We start from the raw sequence: 20,291 nt of genomic DNA on the forward strand, positions 1-20,291 counted from the left end.
CCTTTGGCCCTATAGTCTTCAATGGGATCAGAAATACATGTTCTCAGATTCCACAGAAATAAGACTAGCAAAGAGATCCACGAAATACAGATGTAACTCTGTCAGATGAATTAACAGAACACTAAGCAGTTTCTCAGAAAGCTTCTTTCCAGATTTCATCTGAGGATATTTCCTTTTTCACCGTAGTCCTCTATGGGCTTCCAAATATCACCTGTCCAATTCCAAAAGAACTGTCTTAGCGAATGGCTTCTTGAGGGGAAAGCTGTAACTCTGTGAGATGATTTCATAGAACGCAAAGAAGTTTCTCAGAAAGCTTCTTTCTCTTTGTTATCGGAGGATATTTCCTTTGACCCTAAAGTATTCAATGGGATCTGAAATACCTGTTCTCAGATTCCAAAGAAATAAGGCTAGCAAAGAGATCCACGAAATACAGATGTAACTCTGTGAGATGAATGAACAGAACCCTAAGCAGTTTCTCAGAAAGCTTCTTTCCAAATTTCATCTGAGGATATTTCCTTTTTCACCATAGCCCTCTATGGGCTTCCAAATATCACTTTGCCAATTCCACAAGAACTGTCTTAGTGAAAGGCTTCTTGAGGGGAAAGCTGTAACTCTGTGTGATGATTTCACAGAACACAAAGAAGTTTCTCAGAAAGCTTCTTTCTCTTTTTTATCGGAGGATATTTCCTTTGGCCCTATAGTCTTCAAATGGATCCGAAATATCTGATCTCAGATTCCAGAGAAATAAGGCTATCAAAGAGATCCACGAAATAAAGATGTAATTCTGTGAGATGAATTAACAGAACACTAAGCAGTTTCTCAGAAAGCTTCTTTCCAGATTTCATCTGAGGATATTTCCTTTTTCACCCTAGCCATCTATGGGCTTCCAAATATCACTTTGCCAATTCCACAAGAACTGTGTTAGCGAAAGGCTTCTTGAGGGGAAAGCTGTAACTCTGTGAGATGATTTCACAGAACAGATAGAAGTTTCTAAGAAAGCTTCTTTCTCTTTGTAATCGGAGGATATTTCCATTGGCCCCATAGTCTTCAATGGGATCTGAAATACCTGTTCTCAGATTCCACAGAAATAAGGCTAGCAAAGAGATCCACGAAATACAGATGTAACTCTGTGAGATGAATGAACAGAACACTAAGCAGTTTCTCAGAAAGCTTCTTCTCAGATTTCATCTGATGATATTTCCTTTTTCACCATAGCTCTCTATGGGCTTCGAAATATCACTTTGCCAATTCCACAAGAACTGTCTTAGCGAAAGGCTTCTTGAGGGGAAAGCTGTAACTCTGTGAGATGATTTCACAGAACGCAAAGAAGGTTCACAGAAAGCTTCTTTCTCTTTGTTATCGGAGGATATTTCCTTTGGCCCTATATTCTTCAAAGGGATCCGAAATATCTTTTCTCAAATTCCACAGAAATAAGGCTAGCAAAGAGATCCACGAAATACAGATGTAACTCTGTGAGATGAATTAACAGAACAATAAGCAGTTTTTCAGAAAGCTTCTTTCCAGATTTCATCAGAGGATATTTCCGTTTTCACCATAGCCCTCTAAGGACTTCCCAATATCACTTTGCCAATTCCACAAGAACTGTCTTAGCGAAAGGCCTCTTGAGGGGAAAGCTGTAACTCTGTGAGATGATTTCACAGAACACAAAGAAGTTTCTAACAAAGCTTCTATCTCTTTGTAATCGGAGGATATTTCCTTTGGCCCTAGAGTCTTCAATGGGATCTGAAACACGTGTTCTCAGATTCCACAGAAATAAGGCTAGCAGAGAGATCCACGAAATACAGATGTAACTCTGTGAGATGAATGAATAGAACACTAAGCAGTTTCTCAGAAAGCTTTTTTGCAGATTTCATCTGAGGATATTTCCTTTTTCACCATAGCCCTCTATGGGCTTCCAAATATCACTTTGCCAATTCCACAAGAACTGTCTTAGCGATAGGCTTCTTGAGGGGAAAGCTGTAACTCTGTGAGATGATTTCACAGAACACAAAGAAGTTTCTCAGAAAGCTTCTTTCTCTTTGTAATCGGAGGATATTTCCTTTGGCCCTATAGTCTTCAATGGGATCTGAAATACCTGTTCTCAGATTCCACAGAAATAAGGCTAGCAAAGAGATCCACGAAATACAGATGTAACTCTGTGAGATGAATGAACAGAACACTAAGCAGTTTCTCAGAAAGCTTCTTCTCAGATTTCATCTGAGGATATTTCCTTTTTCACCATAGCGCTCTATGGGCTTCGAAATATCACTTTGCCAATTCCCCAAGAACTGTCTTAGCGAAAGGCTTCTTGAGGGGAAAGCTGTAACTCCGTGAGATGATTTCACAGAACAGAAAGAAGTTTCTATGAAAGCTTCTTTCTCTTTGTAATCGGAGGATATTTCCTTTGGCCCCATAGTCTTCAATGGGATCTGAAATACCTGTTCTCAGATTCCACAGAAATAAGGCTAGCAAAGAGATCCACGAAATACAGATGTAACTCTTTGAGATGAATTAACAGAACACTAAGCAGTCTCTCAGAAAGCTTCTTTCCAGTTTTCATCTTAGGATATTTCCTTTTTCACCATAGCCCTCTATTGGCTTCCAAATATCACTTTGCCAATTCCACAAGAACTGTCTTAGCGAAAGGCTTCTTGAGGGGAAAGCTCTAACTCTGTGAGATTATTTCACAGAACAGAAAGAAGTTTCTAAGAAAGCTTCTTTCTCTTTGTAATCGGAGGATATTTCCTTTGGCCAAATAGTCTTCAATGGGATCTGAAATACCTGTTCTCAGATTCCACAGAAATAAGGCTAGCAAAGAGATCCACGAAATACAGATGTAACTCTGTGAGATGAATGAACAGAACACTAAGCAGTTTCTCAGAAAGCTTCTTCTCAGATTTCATCTGAGGATATTTCCTTTTTCACCATAGCGCTCTATGGGCTTCGAAATATCACTTTGCCAATTCCCCAAGAACTGTCTTAGCGAAAGGCTTCTAGAGGGGAAAGCTGTAACTCTGTGAGATGAATTCACAGAAAGCAAAGAAGTTTCTCAGAAAGCTTCTCTCTCTTTGTTATCGCAGGATATTTCCTTTGGCCCTATATTCTTCAATGGGATCCGAAATATCTTTTCTCAGATTCCACAGAAATAAGGCTAGCAAAGAGACCCACGAAATACAGATGTAACTCTGTGAGATGAATTAACCGAACCCTAAGCAGTTTCTCAGAAAGCTTCTTTCCAGATTTCATCTGAGGTTATTTCCTTTTTCACCAGAGCGCTCTATGGGCTTCCAAATATCACTTTGCCAATTCCACAAGAACTGTCTTAGCGAAAGGCTTCTTGAGGGGAAAGCTGTAACTCTGTGAGATGATTTCACAAAACGCAAAGAAGTTTCCAAGAAAGCTTCTTTCTCTTTGTTATCGGAGGATATTTCCTTTGGCCCTATAGTCTTCAATGGGATCCGAAATATCTGTTCTCAGATTCCACAGAAATAAGGCTAGCAAAGACATCCACGAAATACAGATGTAACTTTATGAGATGAAGTAACAGAACACTAAGCAGTCTCTCAGAAAGCTTCTTTCCAGATTTCATCTGAGGATATTTCCTTTTTCACCATAGCGCTCTTTGGGCTTCCAAATATCACTTTGCCAATTCCACAAGAACTGTCTTAGCGAAAGGCTTCTTGAGGGGAAAACTGTAACTCTGTGTGATGATTTCACAGAACAGAAAGAAGTTTCTAAGAAAGCTTCTTTCTCTTTGTAATCGGAGGATATTTCCTTTGGCCCCATAGACTTCAATGGGATCTGAAATACCTGTTCTCAGATTCCACAGAAATAAGGCTAGCAAAGAGATCCACGAAATACAGATGTAACTCTGTGAGATGAATGAACAGAACACTAAGCAGTTTCTCAGAAAGCTTCTTCTCAGATTTCATCTGAGGATATTTCCTTTTTCACCATAGCGCTCTATGGGCTTCGAAATATCACTTTGCCAATTCCCCAAGAACTGTCTTAGCGAAAGGCTTCTAGAGGGGAAAGCTGTAACTCTGTGAGATGAATTCACAGAACGCAAAGAAGTTTCTCAGAAAGCTTCTTTCTCTTTGTTATCGGAGGATATTTCCTTTGGCCCCATAGTCTTCAATGGGATCTGAAATACCTGTTCTCAGATTCCAAAGAAATAAGGCTAGCAAAGAGATCCACGAAATACAGATGTAACTCTGTGAGATGAATGAACAGAACACTAAGCAGTTTCTCAGAAAGCTTCTTCCCAGATTTCATCTGAGGATATTTCCTTTTTCACCATAGCCCTCTAAGGGCTTCCAAATATCACTTTGCCAATACAACAAGAACTGTCTTAGCGAAAGGCTTCTTGAGGGGAAAGCTGTAACTCTGTGAGATGATTTCACAGAACACAAAGAAGTTTCTAAGAAAGCTTCTTTCTCTTTGTAATCGGCAGATATTTCCTTTGGCCCTATAGTCTTCAATGGGATCTGAAATACCTGTTCTCAGATTCCACAGAAATAAGGCTAGTAAAGAGATCCACGAAATACAGATGTAACTCTGTGAGATGAATGAACAGAACACTAAGCAGTTTCTCAGAAAGCTTCTTTCCAGATTTCATCTGAGGATATTTCCTTTTTCACCAGAGCGCTCTATGGGCTTCCAAATATCACTTTGCCAATTCCACAAGAACTGTCTTAGCGAAAGGCTTCTTGAGGGGAAAGCTGTAACTCTGTGAGATGATTTCACAGAACGCAAAGAAGTTTCTAAGAAAGCTTCTTCTCTTTGTTATCGGAGGATATTTCCTTTGGCCCTTTAGTCTTCAATGGGATTCGAAATATCTGTTCTCAGATTCCACAGAAATAAGGCTAGCAAAGACATCCACGAAATACAGATGTAACTCTGTGAGATGAAGTAACAGAACACTAAGCAGTCTCTCAGAAAGCTTCTTTCCCGATTTCATCTGAGGATATTTCCTTTTTCACCATAGCGCTCTTTGGGCTTCCAAATATCACTTTGCCAATTCCACAAGAACTGTCTTAGCGAAAGGCTTCTTGAGGGGAAAACTGTAACTCCGTGTGATGATTTCACAGAACAGAAAGAAGTTTCTAAGAAAGCTTCTTTCTGTTTGTAATCGGAGGATATTTCCTTTGGCCCCATAGACTTCAATGGGATCTGAAATACCTGTTCTCAGATTCCACAGAAATAAGGCTAGCAAAGAGATCCACGAAATACAGATGTAACTCTGTGAGATGAATGAACAGAACACTAAGCAGTTTCTCAGAAAGCTTCTTCTCAGATTTCATCTGAGGATATTTCCTTTTTCACCATAGCGCTCTATGGGCTTCGAAATATCACTTTGCCAATTCCCCAAGAACTGTCTTAGCGAAAGGCTTCTAGAGGGGAAAGCTGTAACTCTGTGAGATGAATTCAAAGAACGCAAAGAAGTTTCTCAGAAAGCTTCTTTCTCTTTGTTATCGGAGGATATTTCCTTTGGCCCCATAGTCTTCAAAGGGATCTGAAATACCTGTTCTCAGATTCCACAGAAATTAGGCTAGCAAAGAGATCAACGAAATACAGATGTAACTCTGTGAGATGAAAGAACAGAACACTAAGCAGTTTCTCAGAAAGCTTCTTTCCACATTTCATCTGAGGATATTTCCTTTTTCACCATAGCCCTCTATGGGCTTCCAAATATTACTTTACCAATTCCAAAAGAACTGTGTTAGCGAAAGGCTTCTTGAGGGGAAAGCTGTAACTCTGTGAGATGATTTCACAGATCGCAAAGAAGTTTCTCAGAAAGCTCTTTCTCTTTGTTATCGGAGGATATTTCCTTTGGCCCTACAGTCTTCAAAGGGATCCGAAATATCTGTTCTCAGATTCCACAGAAATAAGGCTAGCAAAGAGATCCACGAAATACAGATGTAACTCTGTGAGATGAATTAACCGAACACTAAGCAGTTTATCAGAAAGCTTGTTTCCAGTTTTCATCTGAGGATATTTCCTTTTTCACCAGAGCCCTCTATGGACTTCCAAATATCACTTTGCCAATTCCACAAGAACTGTCTTAGCGAAAGGCTTCTTGAGGGGAAAGCTGTAACTCTGTTAGTTGTTTTCACAGAACGCAAAGTAGTTTCTCAGAAAGCTTCTTTCTCTTTGTTATCGGAGGATATTTCCTTTGGCCCTATAGTCTTCAAAGGGATCCGAAATATCTGTTCTCAGATTCCACAGAAAAAAGGCTAGCAAAGAGATCCACGAAATACAGATGTAAATCTGTGAGATGAATTAACAGAACACTAAGCAGTTTCTCAGAAAGTTTCTTTCCAGATTTCATCTGAGGATATTTCCTTTCTCACCATAGCCCTCTATGGGCTTCCAAATAGCACTTTGCCAATTCCACAAGAACTGTCTTATCGAAAGGCTTCTTGTGGGGAAAGCTGTAACTCTGAGAGATGAATTCATAGAACACAAAGAAGTTTCTAAGAAAGCTTCTTTCCCTTTGTAATCGGAGGATATTTCTTTGGCCCTATAGTCTTCAATGGGATCTGAAATACCTGTTCTCAGATTCCACAGAAATAAGGCTAGCAAAGAGATCCACGAAATACAGATGTAACTCTGTGAGATGAATTAATAGAACACTAAGCAGTTTCTCAGAAAGCTTCTTTACAGATTTCATCTGAGGATATTTCCTTTTTCACCGTAGCCCTCTATGGGCTTCCAAATATCACATTGCCAATTCCAAAAGAACAGTCTTAGCGAAAGGCTTCTTGAGGAGAGAGCTGTAACTCTGTGAGATGATTTCACAGAGCGCAAAGAAGTTTCTCAGAAAGCTTCTTTCTCTTTGTTATCGGAGGATATTTCCTTTGGCCCTATAGTCTTCAAGGGATCCGAAATATCTGTTCTCAGATTCCACAGAAATAAGGCTAGCAAAGAGATCCACGAAATACAGATGTAACTCTGTGAGATGAATAAACAGAACACTAAGCAGTTTCTCAGAAAGCTTCTTTCCAGATTTCATCTGAGGATATTTCCTTTCTCACCATAGCCCTCTATGGGCTTCCAAGATCACTTTCCCAATTCCACAAGAACTTTCTTAGCGAAAGGCTTCTTGAGGGGAAAGCTGTAACTCTGTGAGATGATTTCACAGAACACAAAGAAGTTTCTCAGAAAGCTTCTTTCTCTTTGTAATCGGAGGATATTTCCTTTGGCTCTATAGTCTTCAATGGGATCAGAAACACCTGTTCTCAGATTCCACAGAAATAAGACTAGCAAAGAGATCCACGAAATACAGATGTAACTCTGTCAGATGAATTAACAGAACACTAAGCAGTTTCTCAGAAAGCTTCTTTCCAGATTTCATCTGAGGATATTTCCTTTTTCACCGTAGTCCTCTATGGGCTTCCAAATATCACCTGGCCAATTCCACAAGAACTGTCTTAGCGAATGGCTTCTTGAGGGGAAAGCTGTAACTCTGTGAGATGATTTCATAGAACGCAAAGAAGTTTCTCAGAAAGCTTCTTTCTCTTTGTTATCGGAGGATATTTCCTTTGACCCTAAAGTATTCAATGGGATCTGAAATACCTGTTCTCAGATTCCAAAGAAATAAGGCTAGCAAAGAGATCCACGAAATACAGATGTAACTCTGTGAGATGAATGAACAGAACCCTAAGCAGTTTCTCAGAAAGCTTCTTTCCAAATTTCATCTGAGGATATTTCCTTTTTCACCATAGCCCTCTATGGGCTTCCAAATATCACTTTGCCAATTCCACAAGAACTGTCTTAGTGAAAGGCTTCTTGAGGGGAAAGCTGTAACTCTGTGAGACGATTTCACAGAACACAAAGAAGTTTCTCAGAAAGCTTCTTTCTCTTTTTTATCGGAGGATATTTCCTTTGGCCTTATATTCTTCAAATGGATCCGAAATATCTGTTCTCAGATTCCACAGAAATAAGGCTATCAAAGAGATCCACGAAATAAAGATGTAATTCTGTGAGATGAATTAACAGAACACTAAGCAGTTTCTCAGAAAGCTTCTTTCCAGATTTCATCTGAGGATATTTCCTTTTTCACCCTAGCCATCTATGGGCTTCCAAATATCACTTTGCCAATTCCACAAGAACTGTGTTAGCGAAAGGCTTCTTGAGGGGAAAGCTGTAACTCTGTGAGATGATTTCACAGAACAGATAGAATTTTCTAAGAAAGCTTCTTTCTCTTTGTAATCGGAGGATATTTCCATTGGCCCCATAGTCTTGAATGGGATCTGAAATACCTGTTCTCAGATTCCACAGAAATAAGGCTAGCAAAGAGATCCACGAAATACAGATGTAACTCTGTGAGATGAATTAACAGAACACTAAGCAGTTTTTCAGAAAGTTTCTTTCCAGATTTCATCAGAGGATATTTCCTTTTTCACCATAGCCCTCTATGGGCTTCCCAATATCACTTTGCCAATTCCACAAGAACTGTCTTAGCGAAAGGCCTCTTGAGGGGAAAGCTGTAACTCTGTGAGATGATTTCACAGAACACAAAGAAGTTTCTAACAAAGCTTCTATCTCTTTGTAATCGGAGGATATTTCCTTTGGCCCTAGAGTCTTCAATGGGATCTGAAACACGTGTTCTCAGTTTCCACAGAAATAAGGCTAGCAAAGAGATCCACGAAATACAGATGTAACTCTGTGAGATGAATTAACAGAACACTAAGCAGTTTCTCAGAAAGCTTTTTTCCAGATTTCATCTGAGGATATTTCCTTTTTCAACATAGCCCTCTATGGGCTTCCAAATATCACTTTGCCAATTCCACAAGAACTGTCTTAGCGAAAGGCTTCTTGAGGGGAAAGCTGTAACTCAGTGAGATGATTTCACAGAACAGAAAGAAGTTTCTATGAAAGCTTCTTTCTCTTTGTAATCGGAGGATATTTCCTTTGGCCCCATAGTCTTCAATGGGATCTGAAATACCTGTTCTCAGATTCCACAGAAATAAGGCTAGCAAAGAGATCCACGAAATACAGATGTAACTCTGAGATGAATTAACAGAACACTAAGCAGTCTCTCAGAAAGCTTCTTTCCAGATTTCATCTTAGGATATTTCCTTTTTCACCATAGCCCTCTATGGGCTTCCAAATATCACTTTGCCAATTCCAAAAGAACTGTCTTACCGAAAGGCTTCTTGAGGGGAAAGCTCTAACTCTGTGAGATTATTTCACCGAACGCAAAGAAGTTTCTCAGAAAGCTTCTTTCTCTTTGTTATCGGAGGATATTTCCTTTGGCCCTATATTCTTCAAAGGGATCCGAAATATCATTTCTCAGATTCCACAGAAATAAGGCTAGCAAAGAGATCCACGAAATACAGATGTAACTCTGTGAGATGAATGAACAGAACACTAAGCAGTTTCTCAGAAAGCTTCTTTCCAGATTTCATCAGAGGATATTTCCTTTTTCAGCATAGCCCTCTATGGGCTTCCAAATATCACTTTGCCAATTCCACAAGAACTGTCTTAGCGAAAGGCTTCTTGAGGGGAAAGCTGTAACTCTGTGATATGATTTCACAGAACACAAAGAAGTTTCTAAGAAAGCTTCTTTCTCTTTGTTATCGGATGATATTTCCTTTGGCCCTATAGATTTCAAAGGGATCAGAAATATCTGTTCTCAGATTCCACAGAAATAAGGCTAGCAAAGAGATCCACGAAATACAGATGTAACTCTTTGAGATGAATTAACAGAACACTAAGCAGTTTCTCAGAAAGCTTCTTTCCAGATTTCATCTGAGGATATTTCCGTTCTCAGCATAGCCCTCTTTGGGCTTCCAAATATCACTTTGCCAATTCCAAAAGAACTGTCTTAGCGAAAGGCTTCTGGAGGGGAAAGCTGTAACTCTGTGAGATGATTTCACAGAACACAAAGAGGTTTCTCAGAAAGCTTCTTTCTCTTTGTTATCGGAGGATATTTCCTTTGGCCCTATAGTCTTCAATGGGTTCTGAAATACCTCTTCTCAGATTCCACAGAAATAAGGCTAGCAAAGAGATCCACGAAATACAGATGTAACTCTGTGAGATGAATGAACAGAACACTAAGCAGTTTCTCAGAAAGCTTCTTTCCAGATTTCATCTGAGCATATAACCTTTTTCACCATAGCCCTCTATGGGCTTCCAAATATCACTTTGCCAATTCCACAAGAACTGTCTTAGCGAAAGGTTTCTTGAGGGGAAAGCTGTAACTCTGTGAGATGATTTCACAGAACACAAAGAAGTTTCTAAGAAAGCTTCTTTCTCTTTGTAAACGGAGGATATTTCCTTTGGCCCCATAGTCTTCAATGGGATCTGAAATACCTGTTCTCAGATTCCACAGAAAAAAGGCTAGCAAAGAGATCCACGAAATACAGATGTAACTCTGTGAGATGAATGAACAGAACACTAAGCAGTTTCTCAGAAATCTTCTTTCCACATTTCATCTGAGGATATTTCCTTTTTCACCATAGCCCTCTATGGGCTTCCAAATATTACTTTACCAATTCCAAAAGAACTGTCTCAGCGAAAGGCTTCTTGAGGGGAAAGCTGTAACTCTGTGAAATAATTTCACAGAACGCAAAGAAGTTTCTCAGAAAGCTCTTTCTCTTTGTTCTCGGAGGATATTTCCTTTGGCCCTACAGTCTTCAAAGGGATCCGAAATATCTGTTCTCAGATTCCACAGAAATAAGGCTAGCAAAGAGATCCACGAAATACAGATGTAACTCTGTGAGATGAATTAACCGAACACTAAGCAGTTTATCAGAAAGCTTGTTTCCAGTTTTCATCTGAGGATACTTCCTTTTTCACCAGAGCCCTCTATGGACTTCCAAATATCACTTTGCCAATTCCACAAGAACTGTCTTAGCGAAAGGCTTCTTGAGGGGAAAGCTGTAACACTGTTAGTTGTTTTCACAGAACACAAAGAAGTTTCTCAGAAAGCTTCTTTCTCTTTGTTATCGGAGGATATTTCCTTTGGCCCTATAGTCTTCAAAGGGATCCGAAATATCTGTTCTCAGATTCCACAGAAATAAGGCTAGCAAAGAGATCCACGAAATACAGATGTAAATCTGTGAGATGAATTAACGGAACACTAAGCAGTTTCTCAGAAAGCTTCTTTCCAGATTTCATCTGAGGATATTTCCTTTCTCACCATAGCCCTCTATGGGCTTCCAAATATCACTTTGCCAATTCCAGAAGAACTGTCTTATCGAAAGGCTTCTTGCGGGGAAAGCTGTAACTCTGAGAGATGAATTCATAGAACACAAAGAAGTTTCTAAGAAAGCTTCTTTCTCTTTGTAATCGGAGGATATTTCCTTTGGCCCTATAGTCTTCAATGGGATCTGAAATACCTGTACTCAGATTCCACAGAAATAAGGCTAGCAAAGAGATCCACGAAATACAGATGTAACTCTGTGAGATGAATTAATAGAACACTAAGCAGTTTCTCAGAAAGCTTCTTTCCAGATTTCATCTGAGGAGATTTCCTTTTTCACCGTAGCCCTCTATGGGCTTCCAAATATCACATTGCCACTTCCAAAAGAACAGTCTTAGCGAAAGGCTTCTTGAGGGGAAAGCTGTAACTCTATGAGATGATTTCACAGAACGCAAAGAAGTTTCTCAGAAAGCTTCTTTCTCTTTGCTATCGGAGGATATTTCCTTTGGCCCTATAGTCTTCAAAGGGATCCGAAATATCTGTTCTCAGATTCCACAGAAATAAGGCTAGCAAAGAGATCCATGAAATACAGATGTAACTCTGTGAGATGAATTTACAGAACACTAAGCAGTTTCTCAGAAAGCTTCTTTCCAGTTTTCATCCGAGGATACTTCCTTTTTCACCATAGCCCTCTATGGACTTCCAAATATCACTTTACCAATTCCACAAGAACTGTCTTAGCGAAAGGCTTCTTGAGGGGAAAGCTGTAACTCTGTGAGATGATTTCACAGAACACAAAGAAGTTTCTCAGAAAGCTTCTTTCTCTTTGTAATCGGAGGATATTTCCTTTGGCCCTATAGTCTTCAAAGGGATCTGAAATACCTGTTCTCAGATTCCACAGAAATAAGGCTAGCAAAGAGAACCACGAAATACAGATGTAACTCTGACACATTAATTAACAGAACACTAAGCAGTTTCTCAGAAATCTTCTTTCCAGATTTCATCTGAGGATATTTCCTTTTTCACTGTAGCCCTCTATGGGCTTCCAAATATCACTTTGCCAATTCCACAAGAACAGTATTAGCGAATAGCTTCTTGAGGGGAAAGCTGTAACTCTGTGAGATGATTTCACAGAACGCAAAGAAGTTTCTCAGAAAGCTTCTTTCTCTTTGTTATCGGAGGATATTTCCTTTGGCCCTAAAGTCTTCAATGGGATCTGAAATACCTGTTCTCAGATTCCAAAGAAATAAGGCTATCAAAGAGATCCACGAAATACAGATGTAACTCTGTGAGATGAATGAACAGAACCCTAAGCAGTTTCTCAGAAAGCTTCTTTCCAGATTTCATCTGAGGATATTTCCTTTTTCACCATAGCCCTCTATGGGCTTCCAAATATCACTTTGCCAATTCCACAAGAACTGTCTTAGCGAAAGGCTTCTTGAGGGGAAAGCTGTAACTCTGTAAGATGATTTCACAGAACACAAAGAAGTTTCTCAGAAAGCTTCTTTCTCTTTGTAATCGGAGGATATTTCCTTTGGCCCCATAGTTTTCAAAGGTATCTGAAATACCTGTTCTCAGATTCCACAGAAATAAGGCTAGCAAAGAGATCTACGAAATACAGATGTAACTCTGTGAGATGAATGAACAGAACACTAAGCAGTTTCTCAGAAAGCTTCTTCTCAGATTTCATCTGAGGATATTTCCGTTCTCACCATAGCCCTCTTTGGGCTTCCAAATATCACTTTGCCAATTCCAAAAGAACTGTCTTAGCGAAAGGCTTCTGTAGGGGAAAGCTGTAACTCTGTGAGATGATTTCATAGAACACAAAGAGGTTTCTCAGAAAGCTTCTTTCTCTTTGTTATCGGAGGATATTTCCTTTGGCCCTGTAGTCTTCAATGGGATCTGAAATACCTGTTCTCAGATTCCACAGAAATAAGGCTAGCAAAGAGATCCACGAAATACAGATGTAACTCTGTGAGATGAATGAACAGAACACTAAGCAGTTTCTCAGAAAGCTTCTTCCCAGATTTCATCTGAGGATATTTCCTTTTTCACCATAGCCCTCTAAGGGCTTCCAAATATCACTTTGCCAACTCCACAAGAACTGTCTTAGCGAAAGGCTTCTTGAGGGGAAAGCTGTAACTCTGTGAGATGATTTCACAGAACACAAAGAAGTTTCTAAGAAAGCTTCTTTCTCTTTGTAATCGGCAGATATTTCCTTTGGCCCTATAGTCTTCAATGGGATCTGAAATACCTGTTCTCAGATTCCACAGAAATAAGGCCAGCAAAGAGATCCACGAAATACAGATGTAACTCTGTGAGATGAATTAACAGAACACTAAGCAGTTTCTCAGAAAGCTTCTTTCCAGATTTCATCTGAGGATATTTCCTTTTTCACCAGAGCGCTCTAAGGGCTTCCAAATATCACTTTGCCAATTCCACAAGAACTGTTTTAGCGAAAGGCTTCTTGAGGGGAAAGCTGTAACTCTGTGAGATGATTTCACAGAACGCAAAGAAGTTTCTCAGAAAGCTCTTTCTCTTTGTTATCGGAGGATATTTCCTTTGGCCCTACAGTCTTCAAAGGGATCCGAAATATCTGTTCTCAGATTCCACAGAAATAAGGCTAACAAAGAGATCCACGAAATACAGATGTAATTCTTTGAGATGAATTAACAGAACCCTAAGCAGTCTCTCAGAAAGCTTCTTTCCAGATTTCATCTGAGGATATATCCTTTTTCACCATAGCGCACTTTGGGCTTCCAAATATCACTTTGCCAATTCCACAAGAACTGTCTTAGCGAAAGGCTTCTTGAGGGGAAAACTGTAACTCTGTGTGATGATTTCACAGAACAGAAAGAAGTTTCTAAGAAAGCTTCTTTCTCTTTGTAATCGGAGGATATTTCCTTTGGCCCCATAGTCTTCAATGGGATCTGAAATACCTGTTCTCAGATTCCACAGAAATAAGGCTAGCAAAGAGATCCACGAAATACAGATGTAACTCTGTGAGATGAATGAACAGAACACTAAGCAGTTTCTCAGAAAGCTTCTTCTCAGATTTCCTCTGTGGATATTTCCTTTTTCACCATAGCGCTCTATGGGCTTCGAAATATCAATTTGCCAATTCCCCAAGAAATGTCTTAGCGAAAGGCTTCTAGAGGGGAAAGCTGTAACTCTGTGAGATGAATTCACAGAACGCAAAGAAGTTTCTCAGAAAGCTTCTTTCTCTTTGTTATCGGAGGATATTTCCTTTGGCCCTATATTCTTCAATGGGATCAGAAATATCTTTTCTCAGATTCCACAGAAATAAGGCTAGCAAAGAGATCCACGAAATACAGATGTAACTCTGTGAGATGAATTAAAAGAGCACTAAGCAGTTTTTCAGAAAGCTTCTTTCCAGATTTCATCAGAGGATATTTCCTTTTTCACCATAGCCCTCTATGGGCTTCCAAATATCACTTTGCCAATTCCACAAGAACTGTCTTAGCGAAAGGCTTCTTGAGGGGAAAGCTGTAACTCTGTGATATGATTTCACAGAACACAAAGAAGTTTCTAAGAAAGCTTCTTTCTCTTTGTTATCGGAGGATATTTCCTTTGGCCCTATAGATTTCAATGGGATCAGAAATATCTGTTCTCAGATTCCACAGAAATAAGGCTAGCAAAGAGATCCACGAAATACAGATGTAACTCTTTGAGATGCATTAACAGAACACTAAGCAGTTTCTCAGAAAGCTTCTTTCCAGATTTCATCTGAGGATATTTCCGTTCTCACCATAGCCCTCTTTGGGCTTCCAAATATCACTTTGCCAATTCCAAAAGAACTGTCTTAGCGAAAGGCTTCTTGAGGGGAAAGCTGTAACTCTGTTAGTTGTTTTCACAGAACGCAAAGAAGTTTCTCAGAAAGCTTCTTTCTCTTTGTTATCGGAGGATATTTCCTTTGGCCCTATAGTCTTCAATGGGATCCGAAATATCTGTTCTCAGATTCCACAGAAATAACGCTAGCAAAGAGATCCACGAAATACAGATGTAAATCTGTGAGATGAATTAACAGAACACTAAGCAGTTTCTCAGAAAGCTTCTTTCCAGATTTCATCTGAGGATATTTCCTTTCTCACCATAGCCCTCTATGGGCTTCCAAATATCACTTGGCCAATTCCACAAGAACTGTCTTATCGAAAGGCTTCTTGCGGGGAAAGCTGTAACTCTGAGAGATGAATTCATAGAACACAAAGAAGTTTCTAAGAAATCTTCTTTTTCTTTGTAATCGGAGGATATTTCCTTTGGCCCTATACTCTTCAATGGGATCTGAAACACCTGTTCTCAGATTCCACAGAAATAAGACTAGCAAAGAGATCCACGAAATACAGATGTAACTCTGTGAGATGAATTAATAGAACACTAAGCAGTTTCTCAGAAAGCTTCTTTCCAGATTTCATCTGAGGATATTTCCTTTTTCACCGTAGCCCTCTATGGGCTTCCAAATATCACATTGCCAATTCCAAAAGAACAGTCTTAGCGAAAGGCTTCTTTAGGGGAAAGCTGTAACTCTGTGAGATGATTTCACAGAACGCAAAGAAGTTTCTCAGAAAGCTTCTTTCTCTTTGCTATCGGAGGATATTTCCTTTGGCCCTATAGTCTTCAATGGGATCCGAAATATCTGTTCACAGATTCCACAGAAATAAGGCTAGCAAAGAGATCCATGAAATACAGATGTAAATCTGTGAGATGAATTAACAGAACACTAAGCAGTTTCTCAGAAAGCTTCTTTCCAGTTTTCATCTGAGGATACTTCCTTTTTCACCATAGCCCTCTATGGACTTCCAAATATCACTTTGCCAATTCCACAAGAACTGTCTTAGCGAAAGGCTTCTTGAGGGGAAAGCTGTAACTCTGTGAGTTGTTTTCACAGAACGCAAAGTAGTTTCTCAGAAAGCTTCTTTCTCTTTGTTATCGGAGGATATTTCCGTTGGCCCTATAATCTTCAATGGGATCCGAAATATCTGTTCTCAGATTCCACAGAAATAAGGCTAGCAAAGAGATCCACGAAATACAGATGTAACTCTGTGAGATGAATGAACAGAAACCTAAGCAGTTCTCAGAAAGCTTCTTTCCAGATTTCATCTGAGGATATTTCCTTTTTCACCAGAGCGCTCTATGGGCTTCCAAATATCACTTTGCCAATTCCACAAGAACTGTCTTAGCGAAAGGTTTCTTGAGGGGAAAGCTGTAACTTTGTGAGATGTTTTCACAAAACGCAAAGAAGTTTCTCAGAAAGCTTCTTTATCTTTTTAATCGGAGGATATTTCCTTTGGCCCCATAGTCTTCAATGGGATCTGAAATACCTGTTGTCAGATTCCACACAAATAAGGCTAGCAAAGAGATCCACGAAATACAGATGTAACTCTGTGAGATGAATGAACAGAACCCTAAGCAGTTTCTCAGAAAGCTTCTTCTCAGATTTCATCTGAGGATATTTCCTTTTTCACCATAGCGCTCTATGGGCTTCGAAATATCACTTTGCCAATTCCCCAAGAACTGTCTTAGCGAAAGGCTTCTAGAGGGGAAAGCTGTAACTCTGTGAGATGATTTCACAGAACGCAAAGAAGTTTCTCAGAAAGCTTCTTTCTCTTTGTTATCGGAGGATATTTCCTTTGACCCTAAAGTATTCAATGGGATCTCAAATACCTGTTCTCAGATTCCAAAGAAATAAGGCTAGCAAAGAGATCCACGAAATAAAGATGTAACTCTGTGAGATGAATGAACAGAACCCTAAGCAGTTTCTCAGAAAGCTTCTTTGCAAATTTCATCTGAGGATATTTCCTTTTTCACCATAGCCATCTATGGGCTTCCAAATATCACTTTGCCAATTCCACAAGAACTGTCTTAGCGAAAGGATTCTTGAGGGGAAAGCTGTAACTCTGTGAGATGATTTCACAGAACACAAAGAAGTTTCTCAGAAAGCTTCGTTCTCTTTTTTATTGGAGGATATTTCCTTTGGCCCTATAGTCTTCAAATGGATCCGAAATATCTGTTCTCAGATTCCACAGAAATAAGGCTAGCAAAGAGATCCACGAAATACAGATGTTATTCTGTGAGATGAATTAACAGAACACTAAGCAGTTTCTCAGAAAGCTTCCTTCCAGATTTCATGTGAGGATATTTCCTTTTTCACCATAGCCATCTATGGGCTTCCAAATATCACTTTGCCAATTCCACAGGAACTGTGTTAGCGAAAGGCTTCTTGAGGGGAAAGCTGTAACTCTGTGTGATGATTTCACAGAACGCAAAGAAGTTTCTCAGAAAGCTTCTTTCTCTTTGTTATCGGAGGATATTTCCTTAGGCCCTATAGTCTTCAAAGGGATCCGAAATACCTGTTCTCAGATTCCACAGAAATAAGGCTAGCAAAGAGATCCACGAAATACAGATGTAACTCTGTGAGATGAATTAACAGAACATTAAGCAGTTTCTCAGAAAGCTTCTTTCCAGTTTTTATCTGAGGATATTTCCTTTTTCACCATAGCCCTCTAAGGACTTCCAAATATCACTTTGCCAATTCCACAAGAACTGTCTTAGCGTAAGGCTTCTTGAGGGGAAACCTGTAACTCTGTGAGATGATTTCACAGAACACAAAGAAGTTTCTAAGAAAGCTTCTTTCTCTTTGTAATCGGAGGATATTTCCTTTGGCCCTATAGTCTTCAATGGGATCAGAAATACCTGTTCTCAGATTCCACAGAAATAAGGCTAGCAAAGAGAACCACGAAATACAGATGTAACTCTGACACATTAATTAACAGAACACTAAGCAGTTTCTCAAAATCTTCTTTCCAGATTTCATCTGAGGATATTTCCTTTTTCACTGTAGCCCTCTATGGGCTTCCAAATATCACTTTCCCAATTCCAAAAGAACTGTCTTAGCGAATAGCTTCTTGAGGGGAAAGCTGTAACTCTGTGAGATGATTTCACAGAACGCAAAGAAGTTTCTCAGAAAGCTTCTTTCTCTTTGTTATCGGAGGATATTTCCTTTGGCCCTAAAGTCTTCAATGGGATCTGAAATACCTGTTCTCAGATTCCAAAGAAATAAGGCTATCAAAGAGATCCACGAAATACAGATGTAACTCTGTGAGATGAATGAACAGAACCCTAAGCAGTTTCTCAGAAAGCTTCTTTCCAGATTTCATCTGAGGATATTTCCTTTTTCACCATAGCCCTCTATGGGCTTCCAAATATCACTTTGCCAATTCCACAAGAAATGTCTTAGCGAAAGGCTTCTTGAGGGGAAAGATGTAACTCTGTAAGATGATTTCACAGAACACAAAGAAGTTTCTCAGAAAGCTTCTTTCTCTTTATAATCGGAGGATATTTCCTTTGGCCCCATAGTTTTCAAAGGGATCTGAAATACCTCTTCTCAGATTCCACAGAAATAAGGCTAGCAAAGAGATCCACGAAATACAGATGTAACTCTGTGAGATGAATGAACAGAACACTAAGCAGTTTCTCAGAAAGCTTCTTCTCAGATTTCATCTGAGGATATTTCCTTTTTCACCATAGCGCTCTATGGGCTTCGAAATATCACTTTGCCAATTCCCCAAGAACTGTCTTAGCGAAAGGCTTCTTGAGGGGAAAGCTGTAACTCTGTGATATGATTTCACAAAACACAAAGAAGTTTCTAAGAAAGCTTCTTTCTCTTTGTTATCAGAGGATATTTCCTTTGGCCCTATAGATTTCAATGGGATCAGAAATATCTGTTCTCAGATTCCACAGAAATAAGGCTAGCAAAGAGATCCACGAAATACTGATGTAACTCTTTGAGATGCATTAACAGAACACTAAGCAGTTTCGCAGAAAGCTTCTTTCCAGATTTCATCTGAGCATATATCCTTTTTCACCATAGCCCTCTATGGGCTTCCAAATATCACTTTGCCAATTCCACAAGAACTGTCTTAGCGAAAGGCTTCTTGAGGGGAAAGCTGTAACTCTGTGAGATGATTTCACAGAACACAAAGAAGTTTCTAAGAAAGCTTCTTTCTCTTTGTAAACGGTGGATATTTCCTTTGGCCCCATAGTCTTCAATGGGATCTGAAATACCTGTTCTCAGATTCCACAGAAATAAGGCTAGCAAAGAGATCCACGAAATACAGATGTAACTCTGTGAGATGAATGAATATAACACTAAGCAGTTTCTCAGAAAGCTTCTTTCCACATTTCATCTGAGGATATTTCCTTTTTCACCATAGCCCTCTATGGGCTTCCAAATATTACTTTACCAATTCCAAAAGAACTGTCTTCGCGAAAGGCTTCTTGAGGGGAAAGCTGTAACTCTGTGAGATGATTTCACAGAACGCAAAGAAGTTTCTCAGAAAGCTCTTTCTCTTTGTTATCGGAGGATATTTCCTTTGGCCCTACAGTCTTCAAAGGGATCCGAAATATCTGTTCTCAGATTCCACAGAAATAAGGCTATCAAAGAGATCCACGAAATACAGATGTAACTCTGTGAGATGAATTAACAGAACACTAAGCAGTTTATCAAAAATCTTGTTTCCAGTTTTCATCTGAGGATATTTCCTTTTTCACCAGAGCCCTCTATGGACTTCCAAATATCACTTTGCCAATTCCACAAGAACTGTCTTAGCGAAAGGCTTCTTGAGGGGAAAGCTGTAACTCTGTTAGTTGTTTTCACAGAACGCAAAGAAGTTTCTCAGAAAGCTTCTTTCTCTTTGTTATCGGAGGATATTTCCTTTGGCCCTATAGTCTTCAATGGGATCCGAAATATCTGTTCTCAGATTCCACAGAAATAACGCTAGCAAAGAGATCCACGAAATACAGATGTAAATCTGTGAGATGAATTAACAGAACACTAAGCAGTTTCTCAGAAAGCTTCTTTCCAGATTTCATCTGAGGATATTTCCTTTCTCACCATAGCCCTCTATGGGCTTCCAAATATCACTTGGCCAATTCCACAAGAACTGTCTTATCGAAAGGCTTCTTGCGGGGAAAGCTGTAACTCTGAGAGATGAATTCATAGAACACAAAGAATTTTCTAAGAAATCTTCTTTTTCTTTGTAATCGGAGGATATTTCCTTTGGCCCTATACTCTTCAATGGGATCTGAAACACCTGTTCTCAGATTCCACAGAAATAAGACT

This window comes from Macaca mulatta, chromosome 10 (assembly GCF_049350105.2).
Source record: "Macaca mulatta isolate MMU2019108-1 chromosome 10, T2T-MMU8v2.0, whole genome shotgun sequence".
Taxonomy (NCBI): domain Eukaryota; kingdom Metazoa; phylum Chordata; class Mammalia; order Primates; family Cercopithecidae; genus Macaca; species Macaca mulatta.